Source organism: Misgurnus anguillicaudatus, chromosome 19 (genome assembly GCF_027580225.2).
Source record: "Misgurnus anguillicaudatus chromosome 19, ASM2758022v2, whole genome shotgun sequence".
NCBI lineage: Eukaryota > Metazoa > Chordata > Actinopteri > Cypriniformes > Cobitidae > Misgurnus > Misgurnus anguillicaudatus.
The window spans coordinates 37,483,556-37,501,805 of NC_073355.2; the positions used below are offsets into that span (position 1 = coordinate 37,483,556).

The 18,250-nt window shown below is 38.6% G+C and overlaps 1 protein-coding gene and 1 long non-coding RNA gene across 2 annotated transcripts in view; both read left to right on the forward strand.

The window, feature by feature from the left end:
• LOC129425517 (vascular cell adhesion protein 1-like) overlaps positions 1-18,250 on the forward strand; it is a 90,749-nt gene that overhangs the window by 67,364 nt on the left and 5,135 nt on the right. The window lies entirely within an intron of this gene.
• LOC129424275 (uncharacterized) lies at positions 275-1,492 on the forward strand. Its single transcript, XR_012359342.1, has 5 exons — positions 275-415; positions 505-558; positions 656-750; positions 843-960; positions 1,044-1,492. It is a non-coding gene; the product is annotated as an uncharacterized lncRNA (long non-coding RNA).

An 18,250-nucleotide genomic window follows, 5' to 3' on the forward strand; every position in this document is an offset into this window, starting at 1 on the left:
TTTGGATTTTTTCTCCCAAACTCCATTTTTGAAATAGCGCTTTCTGTGGTCAAAATACTGTGTATGACACAGTTCAGTGTTGCAATGTTCACAGAAGCGCCAAGGTCGTTTCTTCAGTCTTTGGACTTCCATCTTTCAACTGACAGCACACTGTGTTGATATCACACAGAGCTCCCGGCACATCGCGTTTGTTGTTTATATCATACGCATGCGCGCACGTCTCACAAGATTTTCCTTATATCAATAACCTCGCGTGTGATTGGAGGAGCCCGACAGGCTTCTCGCCTTCGTCCAATCGCGTGCGAGGTCATGGCCACGGCTCACACAGCAGTACAAGAGGACCATTAAGCGATGTTTGGTTTGGTGTTTGTAACTCTCCAAGAAGAGAAGACGGGTGCACAATCCCAAGATTGCGGTAAGAATAATTTTATGTAAAAGCATATTTTTACGTAGCCCAAGCTGTGTGTTTTATTGCTTAGAGGTGTTTTTGTCTTGTAATTTTAGGAGGCTGTACGGCGTCTCTGAGGCACACTGCAGGCGCTTTGAACCAGAGCAAAGGTAACGTTACGATTTAAAGAATATGCTTTTATTCTTGTATAAGGAAATAGATATGTTAATAGATCCGAGCTTAAACCCGCACATTTTGTTTTCACAGACTAACGTCGCCTCATAACGAAGCCGTGACCTCCTATTTGGTTGGGGCTATTTTAGCAAGTCCACATTTAACTGCTGAGAATGACGACATTGTTTGTAAGTATAACTTCTAATGTTTTTCCTCATTTCTTGTTTAATTGTACCGTGACTCTGTTTATTAATACCAGTCTCATTTAATTGTTTTCCAGCTGCCTGTAAGACGTATTATAAGTCGGTTCGCCGGAGCTTCAGATACAAACAACCTGAACTCGCATCGCGGCGGAAAATGCGAAAAGTTTAGCTCGGAGTCGATACAGAAGAAAAAGGGTAAGATTTATTATATTAGATCAGTTTTTTGTCAATGTGAGTATTTTTCTGGTCACTTATTGTCTTTATTGATTATATTACAGTTGCTGGAAGCGAGACGAAGTGTGCTGGCTGAGGGTGAGATGGACATTTGAAAGTGCGCCACCATAGATCTCATGTCTGATGAAGACGGCATTGTTGACGGGGTGTCTGGATGGATTGTGCGGCCACCGCCCTCTCGCAGCCTGGAACTCTCCGAGCTCTGTGCCACGCTGCAATTCAGATTAGAGGCCATACCAAAGTACAGGGGAACTCACCATATATGCCTGCAAAAGCGACTTTTTTACAACGTTTTTGAGTTTTTTTTTTCTTTTTTCAACACTTGATAACTTTGAAAAAGATTTTTAGGGATCTTTCCCGAATGTCTTGGGCACTTTTTGACGTGTTTGGAGGACAACATAAGAGACATTATGCTGCTTTGTACATAGTTGTGTGTTTCTAATTAAAGCTCTTTCTTTGAATAAACAGCTGTGTGTTTATAAATAAACCTCTTTGTTTTCTCTTATATTTCTTGATGGTGTGAATAATGAAATACATAGCACAATGACATTATTATATAAAAAATTAATATCACATAAATTATATATTTATTATTATTATTGGGGTTTACATTTATAATGAGCCAGGGTGCCCAATAACCCCCCTCTTTAGAGTAACGGCCCGACTTGAATTTACTCACTCGGTATTGGCTGAAGCCACCTCCTCCAAACAAGAAAAATCCCCCGCGATTGGCCTGAAGTGATCTGCCAACCATTCACGGGAGATTTCACCCGTTCAAAAGTAGTGGCTTCAGCCAACACCGAGTGAGTAAATTCAAGTGGGCAGTTACTCTAGTTTCGCTGCTATTCACATGCTAATTAGACTAGAGACGCTCTACCTGGCCGGCAGAGGTTTCGCTGCCATTCATATGCTAATTAGAGGCATCGTACCCCCGCGGGGCTCTCCACCTGCGTCATGGTTCGTTTACGACAATTTGTGACACAGACGAACGCGACGCTCGCTGCCTGTAAATTGAGGAAAGCTGCCGAAAATTAGGGAGATTTTCGGGAGCCTACAGGCGCTTACGGGGACGAAAATCCCACTTTTCATGCAGTGAATCATTAGATGCAATTAAAAATTATAATTAACTTGTTTTATTGTTATGATATGTATGCATGTGATTGGTTATGCGTGTGTGTTTGCGTGGTCACGTACTTGCGTGCCTGTCGTCATGCGCAGATAGAGTGAACGTCCCGAGACGCGCTTTATTCAGGATAAAAGTACTGAAGAAGCAACACGTCTGTGATTTTCTCTCTTCATATTTCTATCTCTCCTTTCAGGTATGACCTAATAAAACAAAAGACTCGGATGTGTTAAAGTGTAAATAGTGTTAAATGGTATATATTTGAGTTAAACGTGTTGGAAACAGTTTCTTATACTTTATCAATCGTTTTGAGTTGCACATGTATGAGCACATGGCTAGTATGTGTGCATCCTGATTAGCGTGTTGTTCGCTGTATATAATAATCTCTAAGTTTATATTGTATATTTGATGTGTAAGAGTTGGTAATGTTTATGTATTATGCAAATCCAGTGTCAAAAGCCATCGCTAACTCGTGTGTGCGGGTTATTTAACCCCTTCATGTTCATATGAGGTTTGTTATGAGCTACGTGGTTTTATTGAGAACATGCATGAATGTAAGCGTGTTATTTTGCAAATTTGTGTTATTGTAGCAAGTTTATTTTTGTTTAATATGTGCAGAAAAGAGAAGGCATTGAAAACAATACATAGAGTGAAGTTATTTAAACTCAAATTGTCTTTTAAAGAAGGGTAAATGTATATTGCCATCTTTTGTATGTTGCTGCAGTGTTGTGAAATGTGCTGTTGTGAAAATGTGAAGTTGTGAAAATGTGTTTGAAAAATACAATTCAGGATAAAAGTACTGAAGAAGCAACACGTCTGTGATTTTCTCTCTTCATATTTCTATCTCTCATTTCAGGAGTACTACACATGCGTAAGCACGCCCATTTTTAACCATAAATAGTCAATGCAAATTCCGTCCTGAATGCTGAGATTATTTTAAATGGATTTGTTTAATGGCTACAATCCAAAAAATAATTATTACCAACAAAAATGCCTTGTGTATGAATCATAGTAACCAGAAAAAAGCAGTACATTAATAATTAGTTTTGACCAATACAAATTAGTACATTTTATTACAAATTATTAAGCGTGTTGCTTTAATGATATGTGCCTTTGATTAAATAGTTCAGGGAATTTCAATTAATTTATTCGGGTATATAAATGAATCTTACAAACGCAAAAAAATTGTGTTATATTGTTACCTTCATTTAATTAGCATGTAACATTTTACAGTGTACTCACTTCTCAAATTTTTATATATATTTATATTTGTATGCAATATTTCACAAGAATATTTTTTAATGATGTCATCTATTTATAAAAACCTCTAACTATTAGAAATTACAGTAATATAGTTAAACATGAGATGGATGACACTAACTAGAACAGTTTTGATGGTGTTCTGAACAGTTTCATAAGTTGAAACAACCCGGCATAAATTTATTTATTAACCCGACATGCATTTTGTCCAATATTGAAGTGTTGGTTTAAAAATACCCCTGGTTTAACAATAACCCTAAAGAATTTAGAGTGCTCACTGGCAGAAAACAGTTTCTGTATACACAGAAGTTCATGTTCCTCTTTTAATCTTCAATAAGTCTGTGAGGTTTTTAACTCAATGTATAATCCAGTAAGCAAGTCTAAATGCTTAGAAACATCAAACTCCCCAACAAGCTTGATCTCTGGTAAGCATAAATGATGAAGGATAAGAAGTTGTATAGATATAGTTATAATTGTCTTCTCTAGCATCAATGATGTCTATGTATGTCTACGTTTCAGGTTTTATTCATTCATTCATTATTTTATTATTCATGTAATATTCACTATAGGTTAATGTATTTTTTAATTCAATGTAGCATCACTACCTTTTAAAATGAGTTGGGTAGTATAAGCCATTAGATTGTTTGTTTATCTACACCTCAATTTTTCACCAGATTATCCAGGTACTTTAAAGATACGCATTAGTAAATTTATAGACAGAGATTAGACTAGTCCTAGACTAAAATAAATGTAAGAGCTGTCCAAACTGAAGAAAAAAACTTGCACTGAAATATCTTAAAATACATCAGTACCCTTGGTTTTGCACAGAAGTATTTTTTTTAGTAAGGCATGTTTGTTAAAACTAGTTATATTTCCTAATTAAACTAAGGCCTAGTCCTGGCTTAAACTAATCCCTGTCTGGGAAACCACCTCATAATGATAGCAACATACTAAGATTTGAGTGCAATAATTTTAGTTTTGAATACTATTTAGGACACAAATTGTGACGCAGGGGAGGTACGTGGTGTTAAATAGGAAGTGTTGAGTTTTTAACACAGTGTTTATTGTTTAAGTGTCAGTCATCAGTAGATCAGTATGGAGTTGATTTCTCTTCCTCTAGTTCTCTGTGAGTATTATCTTCTCTCTATGGATTTAACTACAAATCAATTACTGTCACATTGTCTACAGGATCAAGTCATTTACACTACTGCTCCTGTGTTATTTTTTCATTTTGCACTTATGAGTTGCTTTTCATGAGCTTAAATCTTTATCTCATGATATATGAGTGAGACAGGCTTGTGTGCAGATAGTGTTGTGTGTTTATTAAACATAAATTAATCTGTTGTGTTGTAAATGAATGAGGGACATCAGTGTGTTTGTTCACTTTTGTTTTGCACAGCTATCGCAGCTTCGGCCATATGTATATATACAGTAGCAGTTAGTGTGTATATATATATATAATCCTGTATTTTTGATGTGAAGTTCAGAGTGTTGGTTTAATGTCAGTGTGCTGTTCTCAAAATTTTTTCTTGTGTAAGAGTAAAATCTTGTGTGAAAGTAAAAGTAACAAGCTTGTCAAGTATGCAACGCTTACTCGAAATGTGACCTCTGCCTTTAACCCATCCCAGTGAGCCGTGAAGACACAAACTGCAAGTGTGAACATATACACAGAGCAATGGGCAGGATCAATTAGGGTACCTTGAAAAAAATAAAGGCTGGATTTACTTAAAAATATAGTGCATCATTTTTGCATCTTAAGCCCCATTATGCTCTATTCTACACCATTTACTAATGCAGAGTGGTCACACTGAAAATACAAAAAAAGTATCAGGTGTTTTTTTTTTTGTATCAGGTGGAGAGTTGTGACCGGCAGTACAAAACCAGTATGTCACTATGTGACCTTTCTCTCTACTGAAAAGCACAAATGAACAAAGCTAAAGATAATATTGATGCGCTGCTCCCTGCCCAGACCCGTCGCCAGACCTCAGTCTTAAGGGGGGCATATGAAATGCATGGGAGGGCACACTTATTATTAGCCTACAGTACGTATACTTATAATAATATATACTCTATTCGCGCAGCACGTAATCACCACGTTAAACAACCATCAGCAATATGACCAGATAGCCTATAGCCTACACACCACATTACATATAGAAACAATTTTATGAATATCCATAAATCTATACAACATATTACATGTAACACCAGAGACATCTCTCAAACATTGCATTTTAAAGCAGTCAACAAAGGGATATGCATTGCCATGAGACACGTACACACACACACACATTCACACACACGCACGCAGACTTTGAACCTACGGTACTGTGGAGGCAAGCGCTGTCGTCTCTCCCTCCCCTCCTGTCAGTACAGCGGCAGGCGGCGTTTCTCCGAGCAGAAGCTCCTCATTAATAAAGTGTCCACTCGGAAGTAAACTTGTGAGTGAGGTCCTTTTCAGAAGCAAGCTGAATCACCGCAGTGAACAAGTCCATATCTTCTGAATGTAAGTTAGTAGTATATTAGGCCCGGGGTCGGGCTCCACGGTAGAGTTCTTCACGGGTCCACTTAGATCCGAAAACCCGAGGTCCGACCCGAGACCCGATCGGGTTCGGATCTAAAAGTTTCACAGGTGCCTCGGACACGGGTCGGGTAAAACAATAGCGGCATCGGGTCTCGGGTAATTTAAAAATGAATGTGTTTTTTCTGAACGGACCCGAGAAGACCCGAACTCTCTCGCCTGTGTGCGTCAATGTCCTTTTCAAACCTCTCATCTGTTTGCCAAGAGCGCCTGCGACATTGTGTGGTTGTCGGAAGGTTCATTTTCGATGAGACACACATGTCAGTCAATTATAAATTTACATTTTAGCGGTTAAGTTACGTTGGTGTCGTCGTCAGATAACAAAGTAAAACCAATGGAGCAGCTCGCCAAAAATGGTTGCAAGGCCACCGGAGTTTCTTTCTGTCTGACTGCTGCGCGTCTTTTGGAGACTGTTGTTGGGCTTTTAACCATTTGCGGATAATATCCATCTTAAAGCAGTATAGCTAAGCGAAAACTCATCCAGTTTAAAAAAAGTGCGGTAACTGTTGGGCGGCTACACTGACGTAGGCTACGTCACGTACGTGTCGTACGTAGCCTCGTGATAGGCTGTTGCAGTGTAGCTAGATTCCCATCAATCAAACAAAATCACACCATTGTTTTTTATATTTTTAATGTTTTAATTATAAAGAATACAACATTAATGCAACACAAAATTAGCAACATTAATAATTTAAAATGACAGTATTTTTTTAAATACTGGGGGGGCACAAGCGTCCTTGAGGGCGGGCCCGGCCCCCTAAGGCCCGCCCATAGCGACGGGTGTGTCCCTGCCCACAATGTTTTATCAGCTTTATTTATTATAATGTAAAAACTGTAATAAGTTTTTCTCTTTGTTCTTTACAGCCTTGATTTTAAAGATCCACGCTGGACAAACTGAAGGTGAGGATTCATTCATTATTAATTTACTTATTTCATCACATACAGTAATCACATTCTGAGGTTACTGATACAAACCTGCTGAGAAAAGGTAAAAATTAAAGATTGACTACCATTGGGTCTTAATAAGGAGCATGACCGTGTTGTCTTCGTGATGACCTTCACTGAGTCATCAAAGACCTCACCAAGGCTTCTGTCAGTTCTGGTTGGTGTTATGGTTGTTGTGTCTACAGTATTGATCAGACAGATAGCAAGAGATGTCATAAACAACATCAGGATACCAAAAGAGGACAAAAAAACATGAAAAAGTGGAGAGAGCAAGAGACCGCCAGTGACGTAGTTGTTTTTATTCAGAAATGATGAATTATGTTTGTGGTTTCGTGTTATTATTCAGAAGCAACCCTGTATTGAACTGTTTTATTTAACACAGATATATAAATTTTATTGGTTACTCTGACGTTATCCATTGAAGTTTTGTAGCAATATACCATCCAATTAAGCATAAGTATTGGAGCATTGAGCTTACTACTTCAGTAAGGTATATTCAAGCTTTTTGACAAGCCTAACAGACGCTTTTTAATAGTAAATGACTGAAATTTACTCTGTTATAAGAATTGTGCAGGGTGAGTGTTTAAATAAAGATTCAGATAATTTCAATGATTTGGATAATCCCATTAAAAACTGTTTAAGAGCCCCATTTAGTTCCATATTGTTCTTTTTTCCAAAGTAAATGTGACTCATGAACTATTTGGTTAAAAACATTCCTCAAAATATCTTCCTCCGTGTTCATCAGAACAAAGGCTTTATCGAAACTTAACGATGCACTTGCAATGCACTCAGTGTCCTTTTGATGAACCAAAACTTAACAGTTGAGGACACATATATTCAACTTTAAGATATGCATTACAGTTAAAACACTATGATAATAACAACAAATACAGTATATAAATGCGATATGACTCTCCCAATTGGCATCATTTTTACATCTAAAATTATATTTTGTTTTATATACGTTCTGTTTAAAGATTTTTATTGACTGTTATGACTGTTTAATTGTGCCATTAATGCATTTGCACAACAACTGCTTTATGTTTTAAAATGAGTGTTTATATCCATAAAGTATATAAACAATGAAAATGACATAAGCAACAGTCAGGTGATTGATTGTAATGTATAACAATGCAAAAGCAATAATAGTTGCGTTATTTTGGTTGTTTTGTCTCTTTGTATGTGGGATGTTTAATTGAGTATGTGTACATTGGAGTGATGGGTATTTTAATTGTATGCGATTTTTCTATATTTTGTTGGGTTGTCTCCTCCTCGCCCCATCTTCAAAAAATGAACATTCGTACCTTATTGTTTAATTCCCCGGTGCATTACGGCTGGCGTAGTCGAGACGTTAGTCTTTCTGAATTAGTAATATTATCTCCAACTTGCCACATAAGCAAGTGTTTAAATCGGCGCTGTCTTTACTTATTGACGTCAGATTTAAATATATTCTCGTCTGATCTTATGCTGCGTTCCAGGCAGGTTTTTGAACCCCTAAATCACAACTTTCAGTTCCGAGTCATGAGTCATGGTTTTAGAGTACGCGTTCCAGGAAACGTGAAACCCTTGTCTTTCCAACCTTCTACCCGTGAAACTGCACTGGAACGGCAGTCAAACCCATGACTTCCCACCCGTAAACTCGTACTAGATCGATGTACTCCCAGTTCTGAGTCACAAGTCATGGTTTTGAAGTCGTGATTTACAGGTTATAGGTTACCTAGAAGACGGCATAATCTTAATAACCAAGAAACGGTAATATTAAGAATCGGATTCTGTCTATTGAGTTACTTGGACATTCAAAACAAGCGGTTACCTGTCACTCTAAGCTTCAAATCGATGGTGGAAAAAAGTAGTTCCTCACCAAAGAGGCTATTAAAACACTCCAATGTTGTTTTCTAGTTTTTTTTCTAACTTGTGCCATCGTTGTATCAAAGTATTAAAGATCCGGAACTTGGCACTTGTATCTCTGGCCTAATCACAAACGTGATGATATGGAGCTGATGATATATCACACTCCTACTCGAGTGATATTGCTTAATATCCAGTCCACTGAATTATTTGATAATAATTGAATGACCCATCATCAATTATTCCTTACATATTCTACAGTATTATATATGTTAACATTAAAATCATGCAACACATTTAACTTAGTAAAAATGAACACCCTATGACTCCCAAGCAGGTACAATTTTAAATAAAAGATTGATTAAAAAGAAGAGTCTGTTTGAAGCTGCTCACTTACATTTGCTAGTAGAATGTAGTTGTAAAAGTCAGTAATATATTTACAGCATGGATTGTTAAACCATTATAATCTGAACACAAATCCATTTTTAAAGACCTGCTTCTGGATTTTTTTATCTCTCACTCCAGAAAGTGCAGTGTAGGTGATAGAGTATGCAAAGCGAATCCACATTCACATTTGCTCATACAATTTACATTGATTCACTGTGAACATGTTAATGTTGTCTCTACAGTATAAGAAATACATAAACTCTGTTTAAATGTTGTGTTGTGTTTTAAATGTCGCACCATTATCCTCTTGCACACCCAGTTCAGAATCTAGTAATATGGAAAATTCAGGATGTTATTTATTTAAAATTTTGTTTGTTTGTCATTGTATAGAAAGACCACAATCTCAATTGTTTGTTTGGCCTGCTGATCATGTATTCAGAGGAGAATCTGTCACTCTCACATGTGTCATCAATGGAGGAGGAGTCAGCAGCTGGCAGTACAGCTGGTATAAAGATGATTCAGTCATCCAGCAGTATAAACTCCAGAATTACACAATCAGATATGTTACGGAGTATCACACAGGTAAATACACCTGTAAAGGAACAGATATCAGTGGATCACGATACTCACACATCAGTAATGCAGTTACTCTGACAGTATCAGGTGAGTCTGTTCATCTTAATTCACAATTTGTAGTCTCATTCACTCATTGGGACTAACCTGATTTCAACATGTAATTTATACATTACATTATTACGCTCGCTTGTACTGTTTAATTTTATCCGCTGTATTATGCTGCTTATGTTGTCCATCGATTTTTCTGTGTTTTCTCCTGCATCTATTAATGTAAAGCTGCTTTGAAACAATTAAACAATTGTGAATAGCGCTATATAAATAAAATTGAATTGAATAGTTTACCAGGTTAGTTTCTTGAGAATAAAGTAGAATCTTTGTCAGGAGCAATACATGAACGAAATATAAACATCAAATTCAACAAACATGAAAAAATTAACAATTATGAAAACCACAAATGCATTGAAATGAGGAAAATGTTTGTAAATTCAGATGCAAACAGATATTCTGTGTTAAAAGGTAAAAAGCGTTGTAACGTTCTGAATTTTTATTAAATAATTTTGATCAGAGAACATAGCAAATAACTAAACCAATTTTATCTGAAAAAAAAACAAGAGCAAATAAACGTCAGGTGAATTACAGATCTGAATGAGACACAGAATATAAATCTTTCACTTATTTTTCTGGTAATAAGCAAAAGGTGAACTGAACTGTTTTCAGTCAAGTCTGATATATATGATTATATGATTGTTTTTCTGTTCGGTTGTCTACTAACAGACATTATGGCATGTTTATGCCTTTATTATTAATTACATTTTTAATTATATTATTAAATGTTCCTATTAGGGCTGTCAAAAGATTAATCGCGATTAATCGCATCCAAAATAAAAGTTTGTGTTTACATAACATATGTGTGTGTACTGTGTATAATTATTATTTATATATAAAAACACACCCAATCATGTATATATTTAAGAAAAAAATGTTATATTTATATATAAAATATTTATATATATATAATATAAATTATAGAAATGTATATACAGTATTTAAATGCAAATATTTCTTAAATATATACATGAATGTGTGTGTATTTATATATACATAATATTTATACACAGTACACACACATATGCTATGTAAACACAAACGTTTATGTTGGATGCGATTAATCGTGATTAATCTTTTGACAGCCCTAGTTCCTATCCTATTTGTTCCAAAAAAGCATTTAAACCCTTGAAATGGGAGATGGCATCCCTGACTGTGTGCTAAATTATGAAATATTTAAGCAATGTTGTATGAGAGACTGAAGGATATTATATTGTGAATAGACTCACAACTGAAGGATTTTGTTTGACAACTTCACAGAGCATTAGATTCATTTTTATATGATATGCAGCTTCTGGTGCTTTAATGAACCGCCAGAAAATAAAACCTAAATCACACAAATGTTTATTAATTTACCATGACTTCAGAGCAACCAGAACGTTTTATAAAAATAACAAAACACCCAAAAATGAGTAAAAATATTACATTATCTTTACAGCTTTATCCAGAGCTACACTGAGTGCACGTCCAGACAGATCTGTGTTCACTGGAGAGACAGTCATTCTGAAGTGTGAGATAGAGGATCAGTACAGTGACTGGAGATATCAGTGGTATAAACGCGGAATTGCAGTGCTTTCTTCTGACCATTACACTGTAAAAAGTGACTCTCTCACTATCAATGGAGTTACTAATTCTGATCAGAGTGAGTTCACGTGTATAGGAGAGAGAGATGGACGACCACAATATTCACAATTAAGCTCGGCTGTTTTTGTCTCTATGAATGGTGAGTTAAATTTTGCTTCAAAATATGGAAATAAAGACAAGATCATCTCATGTTTTTACTTATTGGGTTATAAAACATCTTGCCAAAGGACTGCAGTTGAAAATTAGCCGGCTGCCTCGCACTGGCACATTTACAGTATTGTCAATTTATGTTTATTGTCCTTATAAATAGATAAATAAATGTTAAATATTGTACAGTAGTTTAGAAGCAGGGTTATCACACCATTTGAACTAAAGTATGGTTTCCTATCAAGAGCGATCATTTGACATTGGTTTAACTATGCATATGTGACCAGCCACGGAAAGTAGGGACACAAGTCGGATCTGGGGCATTTTTAGTAGATTCTGAAAGTGCAGTTTCTAAGCTTTCCAACGATTTGTAACACATGGAAATCTGATAAGATTTGAAGAAGCTGCCGCCATTTGAATGTAACACATTCAAGAAAGAGAATGCTGAGAAATTTGAGAAAGAAAAAAGCTAACACTTTCCCTTTTCCCTGGCTGGAGAGACAATAGGGCTCATTTACATCTCATTTAGCTAAGCCATACCCCCTGTAAAGCCGTTTTGAGATACAGATGTTCTAGCATCATATGTAGTATTTTATTACAGAAGTCCGAATGAACAACATGCAAAAATAAACAGGACTTTTACCTTTGTGAGGATCACAAGTCGAATCCAGTCTGTTTCAGATGTGTGAATCATCCAATGATTTTTGTCCATAAATGCGTATAATCCGTGAAATATAGATATATAGTCTATTGTTTACATCAGATTTCGCATTAACTTTTGGTAATACAATATAATATACAATCTGAGGACTATTAACATCATAACATGTAAGGGTATATCAGATTACACTCCGGTATTTACGTTCCGTTAAACACATGAACCCGCCTTCAAATTTTGTATTTTAAACAGGGAGGTAGTATAATAGATAATCCAAAAACAACACCGTCGAAAACGTGAAGTCCTTAAGGGAAGCTACCGATCGCTCGCTCGTTGCTCCATCAGCCAATGACTTCATGGAAAATATTGATAGACAAAACATGTAGCCAATTATATAAAGAATACAACGATCTCTGTGTAACTTATGAGTTTGACTTCATGCTGCGCTGCAAGACGTCAAAGTACCGCGAGAGCGAGTCGAAATTAAACTACTCCGTAAGATTTCTTGAAGAGCTGTCGCGGTACTTTGACGTCATCCGACTGCGGCGCCCCATAAAGTCTGTGACGCGGCTGACGTACGATGCGGCTGACTGTTATTTGTTCCGCCCCAGCTTCTTTTATTTTTATTTTGTTTTGTGCGCCCGAGCTTCATTTACAGTCTGGGGAGACGCACGCTATAAGTTTGAAAAATAAATAAAATAAAACTAATCAAACATGTCTGAGGAACAGGGCAGCCGCGTCACTACAGTCACGTGACTTCACGCTTGAGCCGGAAGAGAAGACAATGCTGAATAAAGTCATAATTCTTGCTATTTTTGGACCAAACTGTATTTTCGATGCTTCAACACAATCTTACTGACCCACTGATGTCATATGGACTACTTTGATGATATTTTTATTACCTTTCTGGACATGGAAACCGTACATAGATTTTCAATGGAGGAGACAGAAAGCTCTCGGACTAAATCTAAAGTTAAAACATCTTAAACTGTGTTCCGAAAATGAACGGAGGTCTTCCGAGTTTAGAACGACATAAGGGTAAGTCATTTATGACATTATTTTCAGTTTTGGGCGAACTATCCTTATTCAGTAGTCACACTGTTCCCTTTGGGGCGGAGGCGAAAACACAAGCTTATCCAGTATGTAAATATACACACAGACAATGATGCCCCCCGCTGCACGCTAGAATCTCCGGAAAACAAGCCGATTTCAACCGCAAAATGTACGCTTTTAAATATACATAAACTGCTATCTCAAACATGGAGAGGCTTCTACGTGATCTCAACTAACAGATTCTGCAATAAAACGAAAATCACAAATTTTGAAAAAAAATGTTATTCTCATTTTCTCGAAACTTGTGCTGCCGACTTGTATCCCTGGTTTCCGTGATGGGTCACATATAACATATGGGGTTAACTCCTCCCACTTTACTAGATGAAATCTTATTGAATAATGCCAGTGCATGGCACTGACCATTGCTGACCCATGCAAATTGCAGAAAACATTTAAAAAGCGTTTAGAAAGCGTATAAAATGCACTACAAGAGTAACGAACATCAGAATCTTCTTCTTCACTCAAGACGCAATGTCTTCAAGCAAGTCAAAGATTTGTCTTCTCTGCGCAGGACCTCTGGAGCAGCCGGACTCTCACGAGCACTGAGATTCCTGGTTCCTTCAATCAGGCCCCCATCAGGCGGAGGACGCTGTTCTTCCATGAAGTTCACAACCAGGTGTCCAAGACATGGTCTGCACATAAACTGCCAGGGCGGCATTCAATCCATTGCCCTATTCGAGCAACCTTCTATTATGGGCAGACAGTCACTTGCTCTCCATCAGACCATCACAAATCTCAGGCCTTCTAATCAATGCTGCAGATTTGTTATTGAGGAACAGTTCCTCCACAGCAAATGGAGACTTCATCCCGACTCGGTTTAGCTGATCTAGAGCCAGTTCAGAAGGGCTGCACTAGACCTATTTGCGATAAGAGAGAACATGCACTGCCCACTATTCTTCTCAGTCACACACTCCCCACTGCAAGGGAAATCACTGACATTGCACTGGCCAAACACCAGATTGTATGCATTCCCTCCAGTAAAGCTCCTGCCCTTAGTACTGTGCAAAATCAGTGAGGAGAGAGCTTTGGTGATCCTTCTCATGCTGGACTGGCCAAACCAGCCATGGTATCCACACCTGAGGGGATGCTAGTAGCCCCCACATGGCAGATTCCCTTAAGAAGGGACCTGTTGTCTCAGGTAGATGGCACTGCGGTTAACCCTAACCCAGACCTGTTGAACCTGCATGCTTGGCTGGTGAAAGTGAACTAGAAAACGGGAGCGAACTCACACGTCGCATGATGGACACACTGACTGAGGCGCGCACGCTGTCTACAACAAGCCTGTACAACAATGTTGAAATGGTACCATAGCAACAGCATCAACCCACTAAACTGTCCTGTATCGAATATTTTGCTGTTCCTGCAACATAGAATAAATGCCTGCAGCTCGCCACCAACACTAAAAGTCTATGTGGCCTTTATTGCTTCAGTACGTTCCCCTATAGAAGGGTAAGTAGGGAGACTTCTGGCCTCAACTAAATGCATTGGGGATTGACAGCTCTCTCTCTTGCAGTCAGTGAGGACTGCATGCATTTTGGAATGGGTGACTCTAATGTCACTTTAAGACCCAAGGTTACCTGTTTGCCTAAAGCCGTAAGAGAAATTACCTGATCCCGAAAGGGGGTGGCCTTTTGGGATCAGGTAATTTCTGTAATGGCGCTATCTGCAGCACCTACTGTATGACATAACAGAATATGAGTTACCAAGCAGTGGTTTGCCTGGTCAGAGCCCTGAGGACATATGAGAGCCGTAAAGCTGAATTCAGACTGTCAGATCAACTATCTGTGTGCTACGGCAGAGCTAATCAGAGGGTCTCTGACTGGGTAGTAGAGGCTATAACGCTGGCTTAAGAGAGCGGTGGACAGAAGCCCCCTTCAACATCAGGGCACACCATACTAGAGCCATTGCGTCATTGTGGGCTTGATTTCAAGGCACCACTATTCAGGACATATGTCATGCAGCAGGCTGGTCTTCACAAAATACCTTTGCATGGTTTAATTGTTGAATATGCAGTCGTTGGCCATGAAAGTCCTGTCCAAAAGTACTAATCACTCTTATTCGTCTGATATCTGACTAGCGCCCTGCATTCTCTTAGGTTGTATTATCTTTGCACAGTTATCTACATCACGCTGTTATTTTGTGTGTGTGCTACTTTCTCTCAGAGCACAATGCTCCATCAGGTTGTCCACAGGAAGAAGACACCACATGTGGGGGTGGTGATGGCGCAGTGGATAAGACACTCGCCTTTGGTGTGAGAGACCCGGGTTCGAATCCATCGTGACACACCATTGTGTCCCTGTGCAAGACAACCCTAGTTGCTCCAGAGGTGTGCGACCTCTGACATAGCAATTGTAAGTCGCTTTGGATAAAAGCGTCAGCTAAATGGATAAGTAAGTAAGACTATGTACCCGCATATGCCTATTGCTAAGGCTGGTAACTCTGTGTTTGCGACTTTTGGGTCTGGATACACAAATTTCATGCCTCATCTCATTGGCTCACCACGTCCCCATGGGCCTACCAACTCTGTGCTGACGTGCTATTGGTGATTGTGTTCAGACTGCTGTAAGCTTGTGCTGGCACACTCTCTGCATGAGTGGAAACTGTTCCCATAGCGTCAGCGGACGCAATGTTGAGTGACCGCTAACGATAGGGAATGTCTTGGTAACTAACATAACCTTGGTTTTTTGAAAGACTGGAACGAGACATTGGGCAGCTGACACTATGGGGTTAACTCCTCCCACATACTGAAATCACGTGAAAGGGCGTGGTCAAATTTAAATGCCTTTTATTGTGATGCTGTTTTGTCCGATGCCATTTAGCACGATATCTGACTAAGTCAGACAAGATGTCTTTTAGTTTGAGGCTGTTTAACTTGATGTTCTGAAGACTTAGTTCTGACCCTGTTTTCTGAGAACAGATGCCTTTCAGTCTGAGGTGCAATGTCAGTTTATCTGATGTTGAAGTACTGACGCTGAAGTCTAATGGCCGTTTCACACGGTACGCGGTAAGCGGCAAAATCGCCGCGTGGCTTCAGCTTTTCTCTTGTTATTGAAAGCCTTTTGTTTTAGGATTTAGTGCAAATATGTTTATCTTCAATGGCGCCTGTCATGAAGTACCATGTCCGGAGAAGGAACAGAATTTTGGGTGCACGAGCAAGGAGTGTGGCCCAACTCTGCTTCACCTCTGTAACCGCCCCCGTTTTGCCGCTTTTGCACGTCTCCTATTGAAAAAAAAAACTAAACACTCGCGTACCGTGTGAAATGGCCTTAAAGGTGCTCTAAGTGAATTGACACGTTTTAGACCATAAAACATTTTTTGTTACATACAGCAAACATCTCCTCACTATCTGCTTGCTGCCTGTCCGCTGATCAAACTGTAAAACGCAATCTCTGTAGACAGCCCAGGCTTCACAAATGGCAATAACAAAACAGTGGCCAAACCTACAAACAGAAACCATAACAAAGTGTATCAGCCAATAAATGACAAGAAGGATTTGGGGGTGGGGGTTGGGCGCATTAGCTACGGGAGGAGTTAGCTACGCTCCGTCTGTTTGAAAACAATTCAAACGTCAACAATAACTAACGTCTCGCAGATTCGCTTAGAACGCCTTTAAGGAAGACCTAAAATGTACACTGTACAAAGGTCATATCATACCATAATTGTGTCAATCTCCTTTTCTTCTTTCCTCAGCTTTACCCGGAGCTACAGTGAGAGTAACACCAGCGAGATCTTTGTTCATTGGAGAGACAGTCACTCTGAAGTGTGAGATAAAGGATCACAATAACTGGACATATCAGTGGTATAAAGACAAAACTAAAGTGTTTAACACTGCCCATTACATTGTAAACAGAGATTCTCTCACTATCACTGGTGTTACTGAATATGATCAGGGTGAGTTCAGCTGTAGTGCAGTGATAGATGGACGACCACAGACTTCACATTCAAGCTCTGCTGTTAATCTCACTGTGAAGGGTGAGTTTATTGTTGCTTCAAAATGAGGGAATAAGGACAAGATCATCTCATGTTAATTATCATACATTACAGCTTTTAACCCTGCGCTTAACACTCCGGGAAAAGGACTGCTTCACACTTGGAGTTTAAAAGCAGGGTTATCGAATTTTAACCGAAGCAGGATTAAGCCCACATTGCAGTGCCAAATGTGTGCAGTGTAAAATAAAGCAGAGTTACTATAGTTTGGAAAACATATTATTTCAGTGGTTATGTTGTATCATTAAGTGTGTTGATCTCATTTTCTTCTTTCATCAGCTTTACCTAAAGCTACAGTAAGTGTAACACCACACAGATCTGTGTTCACTGGAGAGACAGTCACACTGAAGTGTGAGATAGAGGATCAGGACAGAACATTGGACTGGAGATATGTGTGGTATAAAGACACAAATGGGACTTCAGTGTTTGAGGGAAACATCTACACCATCATCTCACCATCAGATCAGGATGAGTTCTGGTGTAGAGGAGAGAAAGATGGACGACCCTCATCCTCACAGGACAGTGATCATGTGACTCTCTCTGTTAAAGGTCAGTATGACTGTGATAGGGCAGTTTTCCTGTTTCAGTGTGAGTGCTCAGTATCCTGTTGTAAAAGTACAATGTGAGTGCGTGCTTATGGGGGAGTAGGGAGGGGAGACAATCATGCTCAGGTACTGTTTAGTCTGATTAGGTATAATGTAAGTGCGCTTAGGCCGTTTTACATTGGGTTAATTTGCTGCGGTCTGAGCCCGAGTGCAAGTGCTTACACAGCATTGGTTTGGTTTCACCATCACTTCATTCAATCAAACTCACACATTACAAGAGGATGTAATTCACAATGCTACATATACTTATTAATATGTTGGTGTTATCATGACAGCAGAGATAGAATGGCAGCTGTGCATATGTGTTTGTTGTTCAGATATTCTGCATGATA